Source organism: Pleurodeles waltl, chromosome 1_1 (assembly GCF_031143425.1).
Source record: "Pleurodeles waltl isolate 20211129_DDA chromosome 1_1, aPleWal1.hap1.20221129, whole genome shotgun sequence".
Taxonomy (NCBI): Eukaryota; Metazoa; Chordata; class Amphibia; order Caudata; family Salamandridae; genus Pleurodeles; species Pleurodeles waltl.
In genome coordinates, this window is record NC_090436.1 from 745,539,145 (window position 1) to 745,556,785 (window position 17,641).

Genomic DNA, 17,641 nt, shown 5'->3' on the forward strand with positions numbered 1-17,641 from the left:
ACTGTTTGTGAGCCAGGAGGGTTGGGCCGACAGTTGTGACTTGTTGTAGGATTGGCTTAGTTGCCTACAAACAAAAGTGCTGTCATCCCTAAACCAGCAGTCTTGCCTAGAGCAAGAGTCCAACTACAACAGTAGAGTGGCAGAGAGAGTCATATATTGGAGTGGCATACTGTGGAGTCGCTTTGAGTGGTATACACTGGAGTGGCATTGAGCAGAATGGACTGGTGTAGAGTGTATTGCCATAGAGTGTTGCAGAATATAGTGGCGTAGAGTGCAGTGGCAATGAATTCAGCGGTGTACAATGCAGCATCGTAGAATGCAGTGACATAGATTAGAGTGGTGCATAGTAGAGTGGAGTGGCGCAGAGTGGAGTTACGCAGAGTGGAGTGGCACTGTGTAGAGTGGCACAGAGTAGAGTAGAGTGGCTTAGAGTGCAGTGGTGGAGAGTGTCGTAGATTCGTGCAGAGTGGAGTGGCATAAAGTTGAGTGATGCAGAGTGCAGTGGCACAGAGTAGAGTTGAGTGGCATGGAGTGCAGTGGTGTAGAGTGCAGAGTAGAATCAAGAGGCATAGAGAGCAGTGGCATAGAGTGGTGTAGAGTATAGTGCAGTAGAGTACAGTGGCATAGAGTGCAGTGGCGTAGAGTGGAGTAGCATAGAGTGGAGTAGTGCAGAGTAGAGTGGTGTAAAGTTCAATGGCAGAGAGTGCAGTGTTGCAGCGTAGAGTGTCAGAGTGCAGTTCATGTACAGTGGAGTAAAGTGGCTAGAGAGCAGTGTCGTTAAGTGCAGTGACAAAGAGTAGAATGCAGTGGCACATAGACTGCAAAGAGTGCAGTGGTATAGAGTGGAGTGGCGCAGAGTGGAGTACAGTGGCGTAGAGTGCAGTGGCGTAGAGTAGATTGTTTCAGAGTAGAGTGAAGTGGCTTGGAGTGGTGCAGGGTAGACTGCAGTTGCATAGAGTGCCATGGAGTCTAATGGCACAGGGTAAAGTGGTGTAGAGTGCAGTGGCCTAAAGTTCAGTGATACAGAGTAGAGTAGAGTGGTGTACAGTGGATGGGCATAGAGTTGAGTGTTACAGAGTAAAGTGCATTGGCATAAAGTGCAGTGGCGTAAAGTGCAGTGTTGCACAGTGGCATAAAGTACAGTGGCATGGAGTGGTGTTGTGCAGAGTAGATTGGGTGGCTCCAACTGGTGTGGTATAGAGTACAGTGGTGAAGATTGCAATGGTGAGAGGTTAAGACTGCATTGACATAGAGTAGAATGGTACAGGGTAGAATAGAGAGGCATAGCATGAGGTGGCGTAGAGAGCAGTGGCATAGAGTGGAGTGGTGCAGAGTTCAGTGGCATGGAGTGCTGTAAAGCCTAGTGGTGCAGAGTAGAGTGGCATGGCATAGAGTGGAGATTTCATGTTGTGTGTAGCACACTGACATTACAGACACCACATTTTCAATTGAAATGACCATTTCATTTGCGCAGACATACTAAGGGCCAGATGTATCAAGAATGCCTTTTGCGAATCAGAAATAGCGATTTTTAAGAAATCGCTATTTCTGATTCGCAAAATGCGATGTATCACATTTGCGATTCGGAAATAGCGATTTCTTAAAAATCGCAAATACTATTATCGAATCGCAAATTGCGATACCGGCCCCCATTCACATCTATGGGCCTGTCGGCCCATATTTGCGAATATTTTGCATGTCCCAAATTGTGAATTCCTAACTGGAATTCACAATTTTTGGAAATGCAAAGTCCAGGGTGCTGGGGGCCTTAGGCCCCCTCTGCTGCACCCCAAAATATTTTTTTACAACATGTAAGGTGCACACATGCCAAAAGGGCATGTGTGCTTTACATGTAAATTTAAAAAATGCATTTTAAATGCATTTTAAAAATTTGCACATGGTTACCACCAAGTTCAACTTGGTGGTAAATAGCGATTCCTTAATGCCCAATTTGCATTAAGGAATTGCTTCTTACATGTGCTTTAGAAATCGCAAATAAGGAATCGTTATTTGCGATTTCTTATTTAGAGAGTTGCAATTTGCGACTCTCTAAACAGGGTCGCAATTTTAAGGAATCGCTATTTTAGCGATTCTTTAAAATTGCTTTCAGAATGCCTTTGATACATTGTGAAATGGCTTTTTGCATTTGCAAACAGGCATTCACACCGTTTGCGAATGCAAAAAGCTTTGATACATCTGGCCCATAGTGAATTAACTATACAGTGCACAAACGAAAATGTGTGGGAATTGCATCACCTAGTGTATGATTTGTTTTTATCATATTATTTATATCCAGCACTCTTCAGAAATAACAAAAAAATTGCTTTATTTGTGTTCCTAATTCTGATATATTCTGAAATACTTACAGTTCACTCAAATGTTGTGTGCTAGACAAAAACTCTTTCCTACCCCTAGTATCCAGAAAGATTGTCACCTAAATCCTCTCACTTTTAAGTCAGAGAAAGAAAAGTAAACAAGCACCCTCCAAAGACAAGGCCTGACAGTTGACCTCGGTCTTTTAATTGCACAGCAAATGTGATGAGATAAGAAAAAGATGCACCTGTTCACAGAAAGGGAGAACTCGGAAGGATACATTGAATAAGGTTTTGGTGAAGGAAGGTATGAACTCGAGCTGGATAGCTAAAACAAATAAAACCAGCAAATGAAAAGCAAGAACATGTAAGTTACAAACCACAAAACCAATGGCAAGCAACAGGTAGAATACATTCCTAGATCAGCTTTCTGAATGTCCCCAAGATATCTTTAGCAAACCAGACAGCTATGCTGTCTGGTATGCTGCGACCTAAATAGCTCTAGACTATCTCTGTATAAACAAATCAAGGATAATTGATGAACATCTGATGGTGCTAAAAGATTTATTACCTTTCACTTTCAAACTATTATTCCTTATGGGGCTGTTGCAAATGATCTATATAATTGTTCTGCAGATCTAGTGTTGGGACAAGATAGATTCTTGAAAAAGCATTTCAAACAGTATGGGTAAGGAACCCCACATCTCTGAAGTTGTATAATTCTAAAATTCTAAAAGGGAAAAACTCTAGAAATTAAAAAAGACTTATGGATTTTCACTTGGTGAAATGATATAGGGGCTACAAATTACACTACAAATTAAAGTTTTCAACAGCATTTATCATTAACTAGATAAAGAGATAATTTGTGAACCTATAATATTAACTGACCCTGACTTAAGAAATGCCCTTGGGAACAGACCAACAGTAGCCTATCATTAACATCCCAGTCTGTAATATAATGTAATTGATACGTTCAAGTAATACACTTGTTAAGCTAAGGGGGCAATAGGCCTTGGTTTTTATGGGAACTGAGCTGGCTGAGCTCCACAAAATCAACATTATCTTACCTGTATTAGTTAGCTTATCCGTAACTGTTTTGGTAGGAAAGGCCTTGCTTACCCTTTGTAGCTTGAGGTAAGGCTTTTCCCAGAGAAGAATTGTGCTGCATTTACGGCAACCCTAAAACAACATCACAATAGTTAAAGAAAGAATGTAAAATTGCCAAACCAAGCTTGTAAACAAAAAGCAAATGGAAGAAATAACAATCATATGTTAATAGCAGGAATAATTTAAAAAATTAGAAACGGTTCCATATGAAATCTACCTTACTCTAAGGGCAGAGTACATCAGGACCCTGATACCTTTTGCAGCTATCTCACATTGGAGCACTGGCTCTGACAGAGTGAAGTTGGGGGTCAACACTGGTCAAAGGTTATGGATGACCGGGACTTAAGGACCCTTCAGAGTTGATCATCAGTGGAGCACTGACTGGCAGTTGGTGTGCCTCTGCAGTCAAAATGTTTACCTTTCACTCATAAATTGATAGAGTTCAAAAACCTTTAAAACAAATGCGGGATGAAAGCAGCTGCTGAACAGAGCTCAACGAGTCTGGGAGCTTCTTTTTCACAGTTCCAAAAGTAGTCTTTAGCTTTGAAGGCAAAAGCTCAGAGGGAAAGTATCCCAGCAGGATGTTTTTATTAAGGGAAGCAAGGCACGTTGTCTTAGTCGAGTAGATATGGAACATTAGAAAGTTCAGACCTTTACAGAAAGGTCTATAACTTCATGCCAGGTGCTGCAAATATCTTCAAACTTTCAGGAAGAGCATCTTGGGGACCAGGTCACTCATCTAAATGTCATGTTACAGTTGGTCCGTGGAATTCTGGAGGATAAGCTTTAACTGCTTGGGTCTGCAAGGCTTTTTTTCGTTTACGCCTCAAACAGAGAAGAGATGTTTTGCCTGAGCTCGTTCCAGACATATCTTATTTGCAGCTAGTCTCCGGATTCTCTTTCAGGTAGATGCTCTTTTTTCTAGAATGGTGTGCAATCCCCAGCACCAGGGAAACTGTGCATCGAGCCACAAGCCTTCCTGTCTGGTCCTGAATGTGTGTACTTACATGTTCGCTAGAGTTTAGTGCCACCAGACATGGAGAAGTGTTCTGGTTCTGCAGAAAGTCTAGAGCTGGGTACAGCTCCTCCCATTACTCAGGATGTCCGAAATACCTCAAGAAGCATGTAGTCTTCTGATCTTCATCTGTACCCGGCAGAGAAAGGGTCATGCATGATTTGTTAAAAGGAAACCCAGTCTGTGATTTGCACCACTCCATGAATGAAACAAACTAAAGTTCTCCCACTTTCTGAAACCATTAAAACAAAAAAAAGAAACACTGCAGCTGCCAGCTTTCCTCTTGCTCATTTATGACTTTCTGAAAACTCCTTCCAAGGTCGGACAGCTCCTTCCAATAAGAGTTAAAGAAAATCCTCAGCTTTCCAACTCCCATCTGCTGCACTCTATCCCATGCTGTGAGCGACCTCAATGTTCTGAAAATAGACCCTCTATACAAGAAAGTTTACCTTCACAGGATAATGTGAGCTGTGTGTGCGGAGGCATGTGTCCCTCCCTCCCCACACCCCTTTGCGAATTGTCGTTTGAAACTATGTAGATTACCAAAATGTCCCACAAGAAAACCATAAAACATAGCTTAAATCATAAACATCTAAGTGGCCCGTCAAGTTTGCCATACTTAGTTAGCTCTTTGCTACAAATATGAATTATGTAGCATTTTCCTCGCACAAATTAGCAATGGACGTTTTTTCCACAACACACTTTTTAATCACAGGCCTCTGCAGCCTGCTGGAACAAATTAAGATTGTAGAGAACGTTATGTTTTAGGTGCAAATAGAAAAAAATGTTTTTTTTTCTCTTACATCCCATATTAGAACCTTGTGCAGTTGCACAAAACGTTTGTGCACTGTTACAGCTGATTTACAAAAGTCTCAGTGCAACAACGTTTAAGTTAGCAAATATCGTATTCAGTTTCAGATCAGAGGACAGGGAGCCTCTAGTTTGATCAGCAGACCACATCTGTCAAAGGCAAAACAAGTGCAAGCAACACAGCAAACACATAGATATCCTATTAATTCTATTAATTGAGTAATACAATTCATAAACATACTGGCTTACAAAGTATAAGGATCTCTTTTAAGTAATAGATGCACACAGTGTTTAAGGGTAAAGAGACATATTGGATCGTTTTTTAATCACAATGGTACCCATGTTATGTACACCAAATAATCTAGTTGTGAAATACAAAGTGTTGTAAGCACCGTTCGTAAATTAGAGGTACGTTCTGGCAAAGCTTAACGAGCTTTGAAAAGTAATGATGCAAATCACCACTGGCAGAACATCTGAATTTGTACTTTGTATTCATCATTTAAATAGTAAAATTGTATTGTCAATGTAAGTTTACAAGACTACACAGGCTAATTGTTGTTAATTGGCAAATTCATTGATTCACCTAATATATCATGCACCTGAAGTATGATTGGAAATATATGTCCAAGGTCCTCATTTACCCAGTCATTTTGATGAAGTGATAATTAACTTTACTGGTCCCATCATAACTATTAGGCCACTTGTAAATGACGGCCTTCATTAAATGAACATAAAGTGGTACAAGTAAAGTAGCGGGCCCTCAGCCCTATAATAATGAGATGGACAGGGGTGAGTTTGGGGCATAACTTGCCCAGGGAACATGCGCCTGGCCCCTTTTATTAACAGGTTCATCTGACTGGTGTCACCTGTGTTGGATGGGTGAGAGGTGGGTGTTAGCACGGTCCCTAGAGAGGGGCTGCATCATTACATGTCCAGCAGGACACTTCATCCCTCTCAACATCCAAACAAAAAGACAACCAGTCTGATCTGTGGAAAAACAAAACAAAATGGATAACATGTAGTCCACCAGTCTCTATAGTCAGTCAGCAGGATGGCAGTGAGTACATGGGCTGATGATGCTGGCTGCCCTAGGACATCTCCGTTAGCCTTCATAATTCAACCTGAGTGGTTTTGGACACAAACGCTAGCTCGGGCACCTCAGGTACATTCTGGTAGCATATCGATGGAACCATGTCCCTTGTCTGGAGCTGGTCCACTCTGCTGATGTGTATGATGATTTGTGGTTGGTGTCAATAGTTCAAAAACAGGGTGCTTCAGGAGCGTAGTCAGAATCCATAATGATGGTGTTGCTTAATCCACTAAAGAGTCTTGGAGTGCTGTGCCCTGCTGGAGTATCCGTTACACGGCCCTGCTTCCTCAGGGAATCCATTGGTGGGGCAATGTAAAGTTCATCTCTTGTGCTTGGGGAGACCCCTTGATTGGGTTGCCATGGGACTGCTTGTGGGCTGTGCTGAGGCTGCATGTGTGCCATGTCTGGGCCACTGCAAGACCACCAATGAGCCACTGCCTAGTCGCTCGTGCAACCACAGGGGGAGATGTCCTGGTCAAGATGCGCTCTCACCACTGGGATCAGGATGCAGGGTGAGCATATAATCACTAGTTCTTCAGAGCGTCACTGGTGCTTCTTGTCTGTTAGTATAGCAACGGTGTCAGGTTCCAGTCTGGTTGTTTGCTGCTCCATGGCTGCATAATGCAGCAGACATAGAAGTAACAAATGGTCATTTTTGAATGATTGTTTATATGCAGGAAGGGACACATTACTGTACATAAACAACCATTCATGGTCTTTTGCGCTTTCTGTGTGTGCTGTACAATGCAATACACATAGAAAAAGCAAAAAACGAGGAGGAATAAAAGCATTCCTCCTTGTTGTGCCATGCTAATGCCACCCCTATGGTGGCGTACGTTTTTGGCGCTGCCACAGATTTCAGACTAGATGTAAATCTGTTGCAGTGTCAAAAGCAATAGGTTTTGCAGTGGAACACCCACAGCAACACCCATTGTACGTCCCCCTGATACAGAAAACTGCGTTGGAGAGGCCCACATGTGCAGTGCAGCATTAAGCCACAAAAAGTGGCTTACCGCCACCTTGTAAATGTGGTGCACTGCATAGCACCACCAGAGCATCACTAAAAGTGACACTCCGGTGGCAGGCCCATAGTGTCTCTTGAGGCTCGAGCACACGGTAGTGTCCTGCTGGACACATTCCAGTGTTTCCACCAGCCACTCTGCTGAGGGCTGGCTTCCACACTCACTCCACACCCATCCATCACAGGCGTCACCAGTCAGGTGACCCTGCTAAAAAAAAGGACCCGGATGCGCGATCCCTGGGCCAGTTCCTGTAACTACCATGTGGTGTCTGTGTCCCTAATCATAGTAGCATGAGGGCCTATGGCCCCGAACACTACACACACACCTCGTGCATGGGGTCAGCAGGTAATATCTGATTCCTTCTGGATGACAGCCCTGGCGCTATTCGTTTGCCCTCCTTTTATCTGTATTTCATAGGCAAATTCACCGGTGGGGTACCAGTGCTAACCAATGATGCACCCTCGGATGCTGCAGCTTCATGTGTGTTGTTGAGCCAAGTACTAAGGCCCGTTCGTGGGCCTTGAGGTGTTTGCTAGTTTTAATCCTTTTAATTGTGACCCGGGCAGGATTTGCAATCTGGTGTCCGGCAACTGTACGCTCTTTATTATATTTGTGATAGCGCGCAGTTCATGTGTCACCCTGCAGTCTTTTAAGTGGGGCCTTGTACGCTTTGTGCAGACGGTTTGCCTCTCTCTACCTGCGGGGATATTAGGTGTTCACCTGGGGGCTTGCAGTGTTCTTTGCACCCCTTGAAGCTTCTCCCTACCACATGCGCTGGGCTCACTTTCTGCCTTGCTGTGCTATCCAAGTGTGCAGATACTGTGCTTGTCTGTGAATACTTGCTGCCGGTTGTGGGCTTTGCCAGTATTATCATGCTGTTTGTAGTTTGTGTTTATTTCCTTGTTTTTTGATGTAGCGGTGCCCTCTAGTGGGCTCTGGCAACACTGCAGCCTCTTGATCGTGGCGACAGCAGTTTTTTCAGGGCAGCGCAAAGGCGAGGATTTGCAATTCGCAGTCGTCTCTGGAACGAGTTGCTCCCCAAGGATGGCCTTCTTGCTCTGTAGGCGTGTACTACCCGATGCACAATGGCTGCATCCACAGGCACAGCATCATCTGCCCTGTGGCAAAGGGCCACCAGAAGTGTGCACTAAACGCTCTCTCTCTCAGCTTCTCGCTCATATCACGAGCTCACTGTCTTCCCGCTATGGGTGTGCTGTTCCAGGCTAATGGTTTCTTAGGACCAGTGCTTTAAATGGGAAAAAATAAGTGCCGGTACTCATTAGCATGAACTAGTAGTGTGGTGGGTGGGGCTAGGGGCGGGGCTTAGAGCAAGACATTAGGGTACTTTATGACTTATATACAGTTGCAGCACATCCCAAAGGCCCATGAGAAATGTATTTAAATAAACAAAACAAGTTAACTCGTTACACAAAACGAAAGCTAAACACAATGATATTTTAACATTTCTTTTGTTTTGTAATATTTGCAGCTTCTTAATTCCATACTGTTATTTGCTGTTGTTTTTCAAAATACTATATATTCTTGAACGTGCACACAAGGAAAGAAACAAGCAGACACGCACACACAAAGCATTCCACACAGTCCTCCTTAAAGTCTTCCGATTCTCTCCCTCTTTCATTCGCTTTTCTCTCACACAAAAACACGCACATACAACCAGGCAAACACACATACATAAGCAGACCCTCGTTCAAAAGACTCAGGTGGGATTAAATGCCATTGTAAACTTCTTTCCTCCCATGGCTTTCTTAGTTGTCACTTTCAGCTGGGCTGCCTCTATTCCTGTGTTTGCACAAATGCATACGATAGTGTAAATGTGATTGACAGCACAGGGCCTGAATGGACCCTGTTCTGTCAAACACAGTGTGATGGTGAATACCCGGACATTAGGCACTTAATGCCTGCTGAATAGCTCAGCGGGGGTCAGTTTAGGGCTACAGAAGCACTTTAGCTGTCAGAGGTAGGTTCAACTCTGACAGCCTAGTGCTCACCAGCACTAGCAGCTAATGAGCCTACCGTTCATGAGTACCGGTACTCTCCTTGGCTGCAGAGAAGTGCCGGTACTCAGAGTGGAAAAAATAAGAAGTGCCGGTACTCAGTACCTGTGAGTACCGGCCCATTTAAAGCACTGCTTAGGACCACGGTGCTAGCAGGTGCCCACCACGGGGCATGCACTATCCTCTCTGCTGCCGTTCTGGCTTCACATCCTCACAGCTCTTGTCCTGGTGATAAGGAGAGGGTTAGATGCTGTTTTTACTGGCATTTGTGCAGTCTTTTGTGTGTCACCGGTGCTGCGACCAAAACCTCCAGCTTGCATCTCTCAGGCCATTTGTGGCCCTTCCTCCCCTGGCTCCCTGAAGGACACACGCCCAGCTTACTCTTGGTAGTGACGGTGCTGCAGTTCTCCCTTCAGGGTGGGGCCGCACCACATGTGGTGCTATCATCTTCTTGCGGGGCCCAGTTGCCCTTGTTGTTGCATCTTCTTCCCAGTCGTCTTCTCCCTCCCCACCAGGAGAAAAGCTGGGCGCCCTTATGTAGGGAGGGCCGCAGCGGCAGTCAGGAATGACCATGGACTAAATGACATGGAGGGTCCTCTACCTCGTTGCCATTGTAAAGTTGTGGGCCCTAGGCCCACATGCTGAAATAATGACACAGACAGGGGTGTGTTGGGTGCATAACTAGCCCAGGGCACGTGAAACCGGCCCCTTTTATTAGCAGGGTTACCTGACTGGTGACGCCTGTGGTGGTGGCAGTTGATGGTATTAAAAACGGGTGGGGCACCACGTAGATTTACATACATACATTACATTACATTCATAACATACATTATCCAAAACATAAAACACATTACAATAAACAATGAAAAAAGAGAAAAATAAACTTTGACTTACCTTCTCCTGCAGCACGTCCTCGATGCTCTCCAGTCGAGGGTTCCAGACTCCTCCGAACACGAGGTGACATCATAAACCCAACTACCTTTCCCAATCCAGATGCTGCTCTCATGCTGCTAAGCAGCATAGGTGAAGCATCTGGATTGGCTGGAGCAGGCTGGCCCAATGCTCCTAAAGGCACTGGAGCCCTCTGCCTGCTCTCCAACCCAGCTGTCTTAGATAGCTGGGTTGAGAGGTTTGAATTGCACATGTTGTTTTGGCCGTAGTAAGGTAGCCGGCCAAACTTACATGTGCACTTCAAACAAAGGAGCCACTCCACATTGGTGCCAATCAATCAGTAGCTATGGCGCACTGGTCCCGCCCCTACACTCTGTTCAGCAGAGAGTACAAAATAAAGTGGTAATAAAAATCATTATTACCATTTTAGTTTCTCTGTTATGCAGCAGTGGGGGGGAGGGGGGAGAGGGTGACACTCCTCTGCTCATACTGAGGAACCACCGTTGTTAGGGATGTGTGTTAGGACGGCCCCAAGGGAGGGGCTACATAATTACTTGTCCAGCAAGACACTACAGTACCATTATGTTTCAAAGCATACATGCAGTTGACACTGGCATAACAAAGACCCCTGAAGCCCCTCTGGTGTATGGCGGTGGGGGGGGTGAGAGGGGGGCGAGCTCCAGGTGGCCCCTTCAGCACACCACCTTGCCTGAGTGAGTCCGGAGGGGAGCCCCCTTCATGTTCTTTGCAGGGGGGCACACTCCAGTTTCGTTACACCACTGGCAGTTGATGAGGATACATATATAAATATCTGTATACACATATGTATATATTTTTTGAAGATGTGATACCATACACCGCGGCTTCTGATCATTGGTAAATGACAAATACAATGTAAAGGTGGAGAAGCAATATCCATAGTTGTCCTTGAGATGGCATTGTTACGTTACTTTTCAACTGAATTTGGTTGTAGGCATACGATTCAGAAATGATAACACGTAACTGAAATTAAGAAAAATGGAATATTGATGTATCTCATAATATTGACATGATCGATTCATGATTCTTCAGAATCACAATTTGTCATAGAATATGCATTTTAAACGGAACATTCTTGACGATATAAAAAAGTCTAAATTACCGAAAATGAATGTAAATCTTTTTTGTAATGTTAAATCGATTTGTACCCTTTATTTAATGCACGTCATACAATGCGGATACTGTTCATATTTTCATGTAATGAAAGGAGGAAAATGTCGACATGGATAAAATTAGTCTAAAAAGAATAAGAATAAGGAATTAAAATAAACATGGTGCATGAGTGAATAACACGTGTTGTGAAGAACCTATGTTTTTAAGAGTCCTCTATTTCTCGGAGACTGAATGAGGCTGAAAGAAGACCCATTCCATCCAATGACTGGCCAGTATCTGCGGTCTGCTGCTAGCAAGATTCCCACCTGCCTTGTTTCTTAACCTACATGAACCGATCAAAGTATATCAACATTTTGATCAGACCCAACTTCTGTCAGCTTTCTTTCCACAAGAACGTTTTTATACTTGTACTCTATCCCTTTGACGTAGCAGAATAGTGACTGAACAGGACCGCATAATTGTGTTGTAGATAAATAAGTAACTAGTGCGGACTAAATTATACATTTTATGTAGTTATATTGTATGCAGAAAAAGGTCTATTAAACACATTGAATCATAGCACCAAAACATGTTTGATAAGGATGCGATAAGCTTTGAAGACCCTTTTTGGTAACGTGCAAAGTTTTTTTTTGTAGGTACAATGACAGAGATGCACATAATCAGAGGGTTTGCGACTGCAAAAACAAAGGTTGTAATGTATTAAAGGCATATCTCAAACTCAGAAAAGTATTTTCTGCTCACAACACACACTTTACAACTCACTGCAATTTGGAAGGAGGGAAAGACATTTCTCTTGTCTTTCCAAATACCATGGGCCAGATCTACAAGAAACTGGTGCAGTTTGGTGCTGCAGCAAAAACAACAGCGCTGCACCAGTTTTGAAATGCAGTGATGTGTCTTATTTACAAGACTACGGCTCACCCCTGTGTTTCCCAGTGTGCCAGTGCTAAATTAAACAGCCTGCACCAATACAGGCATCCTTGCACCATAGTGCAAGGGTGTCTGCATTGAGGGGAGTGATTGTTTATGTGCAAGAAGGTGCTCCTTCCTGCACATAAACAATCTACAATGGTGATTTGGCACTTCTATGTGTGCTGCAGAATGCAAAGCAGGAGTCCAGCACAGTGTCAGCCCTTTCATCAGCACAGCAATCGTCTTTCGTGGAAGAGTATCCACAGGTACAGAAGTGTACTGAAGTGGTGGTGCCTTAGGTCCAGTTCTTATACCCAGTGGTGGCTTTGAAGTGGGAGAGACTTCAAAGAGAAGCCTTTGAAGACCACGGAATCCCTGCTCTTCCTGCCCTGGCTCCTGACTCACAACAAGCGAGTATGCAGCTCTTTGTGTGGGATTAGGACACAGCCCATTTAGGTCTAAGTGTCAGTTCCTCCCTCCCATCCTGCCCAGGATGGCCCATCAGTCACACCTAAGCTCCCTTTGTGTGTGGCTGCCTGGAGGAAATGCACAAATGCCTAGTTGTCACCCACCCAGACCTGCATTCAGAGACAGGAAGAAGTCACTAGCCAGTTAAAGTAAGAAATGCCAACTTCCAAAAGTGACATTTTCAGAATTACAATTTAAAATCTAACTGCCCCATAAGTTGTGATTTGAAATTGTGATTCCAGAGACACCAAACTTGGGGGTGCCATATCTTCCCAATTGGAAATTACACTTAATAAGGTAATTCCAATGTTATCCTATGGGAAAGATAGGCCTTGCAATACTGAAAAACAAATTTAAGAGTTTTTCACTACTAAGACATGTAAAGTTTAACAAGTCAAGTCAAAGAAACTTTATTTCGGCTACAAGAGCCATAAAAGCACATAGCAGCAATAAATACAAATAAATACACAAGGTAATAAATATAACAATACATATAATGATAAAAATGGAATAAAGATAAAATACACTCACACAGTGCGATGGGACAGTCTTGTTGGAATCATTAAACAGATAAGAATTTCCCTCTGACAAACAAGCTAGCTCCGAGGAACTTGGCAACGACGATCACTAGCGCTGGCCTAGTGTCTGATCTGAGGATTCGCAGGGCTATTTCAGAGCTGCAGACTCCCAGCAGTCTGCATGCCGGGGCCAGACATTTCCTACGTGAGGTGGTGTACGCGGGGCAGACAAAAAGGACGTGAGGGAGATTCTCGACAGGGGCTTTGCAGGCTGGACAGGCGGTTGATTCTTTGTGTGACCAGCGGCTGGTGAAAAGTCTTAATGGTAGTGTTCCAGTGCGGAGCTGAAAGTACAGTTTCCTTTCCCTTGGGACCGTGATTATGTCCCAAAAAGCCTCATACTTGGATGTCTCTTTTAAGTTAACAAAGTCACAGGATAATGTAGTGTGAAGTGCGGCCCCTATATCTTCGTGATCTGCTATTTGCCAATATAGTTTCTTTAGTTCGCTTTTCGAGGGAAAGACGGAGGTGGTTGGTGAATTCCAGAGTTCACTGAGCCCGAGTGAGTAAAATGACCCCTTGATGTATCATAGCCATGGGATTCTGTGAAGATGATCAGCTTTTAAAATAACCTGCAGGGCTTCAGTAAAGGTTTCAAGCTCTGGAGTAGTCCAGAGACGCCGCCAATACAGCAGAGGGCGTAGGCGGGCTTTATGACCGATGCGTTTTATGCCAAGATCCTTAAAAAGGGGGAACAGTGGAGTGCTTGGCAGAAGGGACACAAGGTTTCTCAGGAAGTTGTTCTCAGCGATGGTTATGTCTTGGATTTTAGCATAACCCCATAGTTCGGCCCCATAAAGTGCTGAGGTCACAGCCTGGGCTTCGTATATCTGTATTGCTGGGCGAATTGGTTTTGTGTGTGAGAGGTGAAAGTTTTTTTATAGTACCCCTGTTGTTTGCTTTAGTTTTAAGGCTTGCTTTCCTATGTGTGATTTCCAAGACATGTTGTCAGTCAATGTTATACCCAGGTAGCTGAAAATGCCCACCTTCTCAAGTGGGGTGCCCTCTAGTGTAAACTTCCCTCTAAAAGATCTATGGGGATTAAGGGTCATTAGTTTTGTTTTAGAGGCATTGGTTTCAAGTCCCCGCGTTGAGCAGAATTTCTCAAAGCACGTGAGGAGTTTCCTTAGTCCACTAGGGGTCTTGGATATCAAGAGAGTATCATCTGCAAAGAGCAAGACAGGGATTTTTTGTGTCTCAAGCATCAGCCTCCACTCTAAGCAGGGAAGGGACGATTTCATTGATATACAGAGAGAAGAGGGTCAGGGCAAGGACACACCCTTGCCGCACACCCCTTGATACATGGATTCTATCAGTTAGTTGCCCCTTGTTGTCCCACCTAACTCGTGCGTAGTTGTCCTCGTGGAGCCGTATCAATATTGCTAGGAAATGCTCCGGGACTTTAGATCCACAAAAGCTACATAAAGGCTCCCTTTACCAATGAGCACTGTTTTCCTGTATAGAAATAGGAACCTGAGGGCTTGATCAGTGGTAGATATTTTCTTCCGGAAACCGGCTTGGAGGGGACTAAGGATATCATGTTCGGTCATCCAGTCTTTGATCTTTCCCAAGAGGCAGTGGCAGAAGACTTTTTGCACACAGTCAATTAGTCTAATTGGTCTATAGTTGCAGGGGAGTGATCTGTCGCCTTTTTTCAAGATTTTGATAACCATAGCCCCTTTCCAGGACTCAGGGATAGGCACCCCAGATGCTATTGCATTCGCTGTGATGGTGAGGTATCTTGACCAGGATGCTATATCGCTTGAGAACAGGTCTGCTGGGACACCATCCGAGCCAGGCGCCCTGCCGCATTTTATGGTGCCTAGGGAGTAAGTTATGTCACTTTGAGAGAACAACTGGGGTGCTTCAGTGGTGGGTGCTAAAGAAGTATTTAGGAAGGGGTCCATGCGAACAGGAGTGGGGCTATCATGGTCATGGGAGTACAACCTGCTAAAATGATCCACCCAGTCCTTCTGGGCGATGTTGGTTGTAATGTCCAATCCACTGCTTTCTGGGCCTCGCGCTGTCAGGGACCAGAACAGACTACAGTTCCTCTCGCGCACAGCGTCACTTAGTGCTGTCCACCACTTATCATCTTGGTCACGCTTGGATTTGCGTATGGCTGACTTATAGGACTTTCTAGCTAGGTGGATGGCAGTGGCATCCTTGGATTTAATAGCTTGGATTAAGCGCTTATTTAGGGACCAACACATTTTATTGAACCAGCGGTACCTACCTATGGGTTTCTTCCCATCATGGGCTGGGGATACTAAGAAGTGGGCTGCGATATCCCTGAAGCATGAGGTGTGGATTAAGCTTATTTCCTTATAGGGGATTGCGGGAACCACCTCTAGGTTCATTAATGTAGTCTTTAGGGTGTTATTGGCTGCGTTGATGAGTGCGGGCCGAGCCGCAATCTTGTCCCTCTTTAGGTGTCGTTTGTCGTTAACCAGGCTAATACCCTCTAGTGCTGCTACTGAGGAGTTAATCATGGGCGAGAGGTCGCCCAAAGCTAACGTGTGAACAGAGAGAGGATTATGATCACTTTCAGTTCTTTCAACGATTGTCATATCGATGACTAGGGGCCATAATCTTATGTCGAATAGACAGTAGTCGATTCTGCTGGTGTGGTTGGTTTTGTTGAATGTGTGATGGCCTTTGGCATCTGATTTGGTTCTGCCATTTAACGCCCTGAGACCAAATTACATGGTCAGTGACTTAACTTGGACAGCGACCTGCGTCCATCTCTTGATGGGTGGAATGGACAGGGCGGGGATAGACCAAGCTCGATCCTCCTCGTCTGTGGACCTGAGATCATCCCAGTCTAGAGGTTCGAATGTGACATTGAAGTTACCTGCCACGATGGTTTTATGATGGCGGGGGCAGTTCTGCAAAAGGGATGCCAGGTCACAAAGAGTTTTGGAGACTTGACCCCCGCCAACCCCTCGGGTGTAGATATTGAAAATGTTCACAGAAGTGTCAGGCCCGAATGATAGACGAAGGCCTAACAGGTCAGGAGAATCGGTGGGTAGCTGTAATATATGACAGTTAAGTGATGTTCTGATCCAAATGGTCAAGCCCCCTGAAGGCCTGCCTCTAGTACTGGGCACGGCAGGGATGTGGAAGTTTGAATAGCCTGTTCGAAAAAGTGGATCGGTTGACCATGTCTCTTGAAGAAGACATATGTCATGTTCATCAATAAAAGAGGTGCAGGATGGAAGAGGGAGAATAGATTCAAACCTGCCACGTTCCATGAGACAAGACGTACCCCAGTGAGTGGTTGAGCTATCCTGTCTAGATGCTTGGTATTTGCATGATTAGCTGCCAAAGGTTGATTTGGCAGGTGTGGTTGAGTGGGAAGAAGTGGATCAATACCAATGTTGGTCAGAGAGACCTGGGGTGAGTGGTGATGTTCCTCTAGTGGAGCTGACCTGGCCCTAGTGAGGGAAGTGCTTGCAGGCTTAGCTATCGGTTCTTGATTTGGTGGGCAGTATTTCTGCAAGATGAAAGATCCAGTATTGTCATATTTGCACAGTAAACTGTCAAAGGTCTTGGGGAATATATCGTGAATGGGAGAGAGAATACTTGCACTGGCAGTGTTAGGGATTGCAGCAGGCCTGGGGGTGATTGATATTAGTTGGTTGCGTGGTTTTTCAGCATAGGTTTTAGATGAAGCTTTAAGTCAATCGTTCTCGCCAAGGGTAGATACATTTTTTGCTGGGCAGTAGCTCGGACAATCCCCGTAGTGCGTAGGTGGCCTAGGGTATTTGAACTGGATGCGCAAATGTGCAGGTGGGCTTGTTCTTGCATCTAGTGCTGCCAAATTGTCCACCATGGTCCCGTCCTTGAGTGTCAGTTTTAAAATGTCAAAATGTGTTCTCGGGTCTGGCCATCTTGCTACATTGATTATGTCCTCGCGTATTACAGAGCGACAGCCTCTTACATGGCGAATCCAATGGATTGCCTTGTTTTTAATAGAGTCTGCCCCTTCCTTAGGTGTCGATATGTTTAACTTGGGAACGTTGACCATTAGAACTACATTGCCTGATTGAGACCAATTATTGGCAGGCTGTGCAGAGTATTTTGGGGCAGTATTGCTCAGGAGTTTGGGGATTTTGTGATGGTTGTCTAGTGTGTTTCCTGCACCTAAACTGTTGTGCAAAGGAGGCTGGAGTAAGTTCTTAGTCTTCGCACCAACTGGGACGAGGCCATCACGGCTGGGTGCTAAAAGAATGGGCAGATTCGTCATGGTGCCTGGTAGGGTTGGGC

The 17,641-nt window shown here is 44.7% G+C and overlaps 1 protein-coding gene across 1 annotated transcript in view; it reads left to right on the forward strand.

Annotated features, from left to right (window-relative positions):
- SHC3 (SHC adaptor protein 3) overlaps positions 1-17,641 on the forward strand; it is a 418,135-nt gene that overhangs the window by 330,288 nt on the left and 70,206 nt on the right. The window lies entirely within an intron of this gene.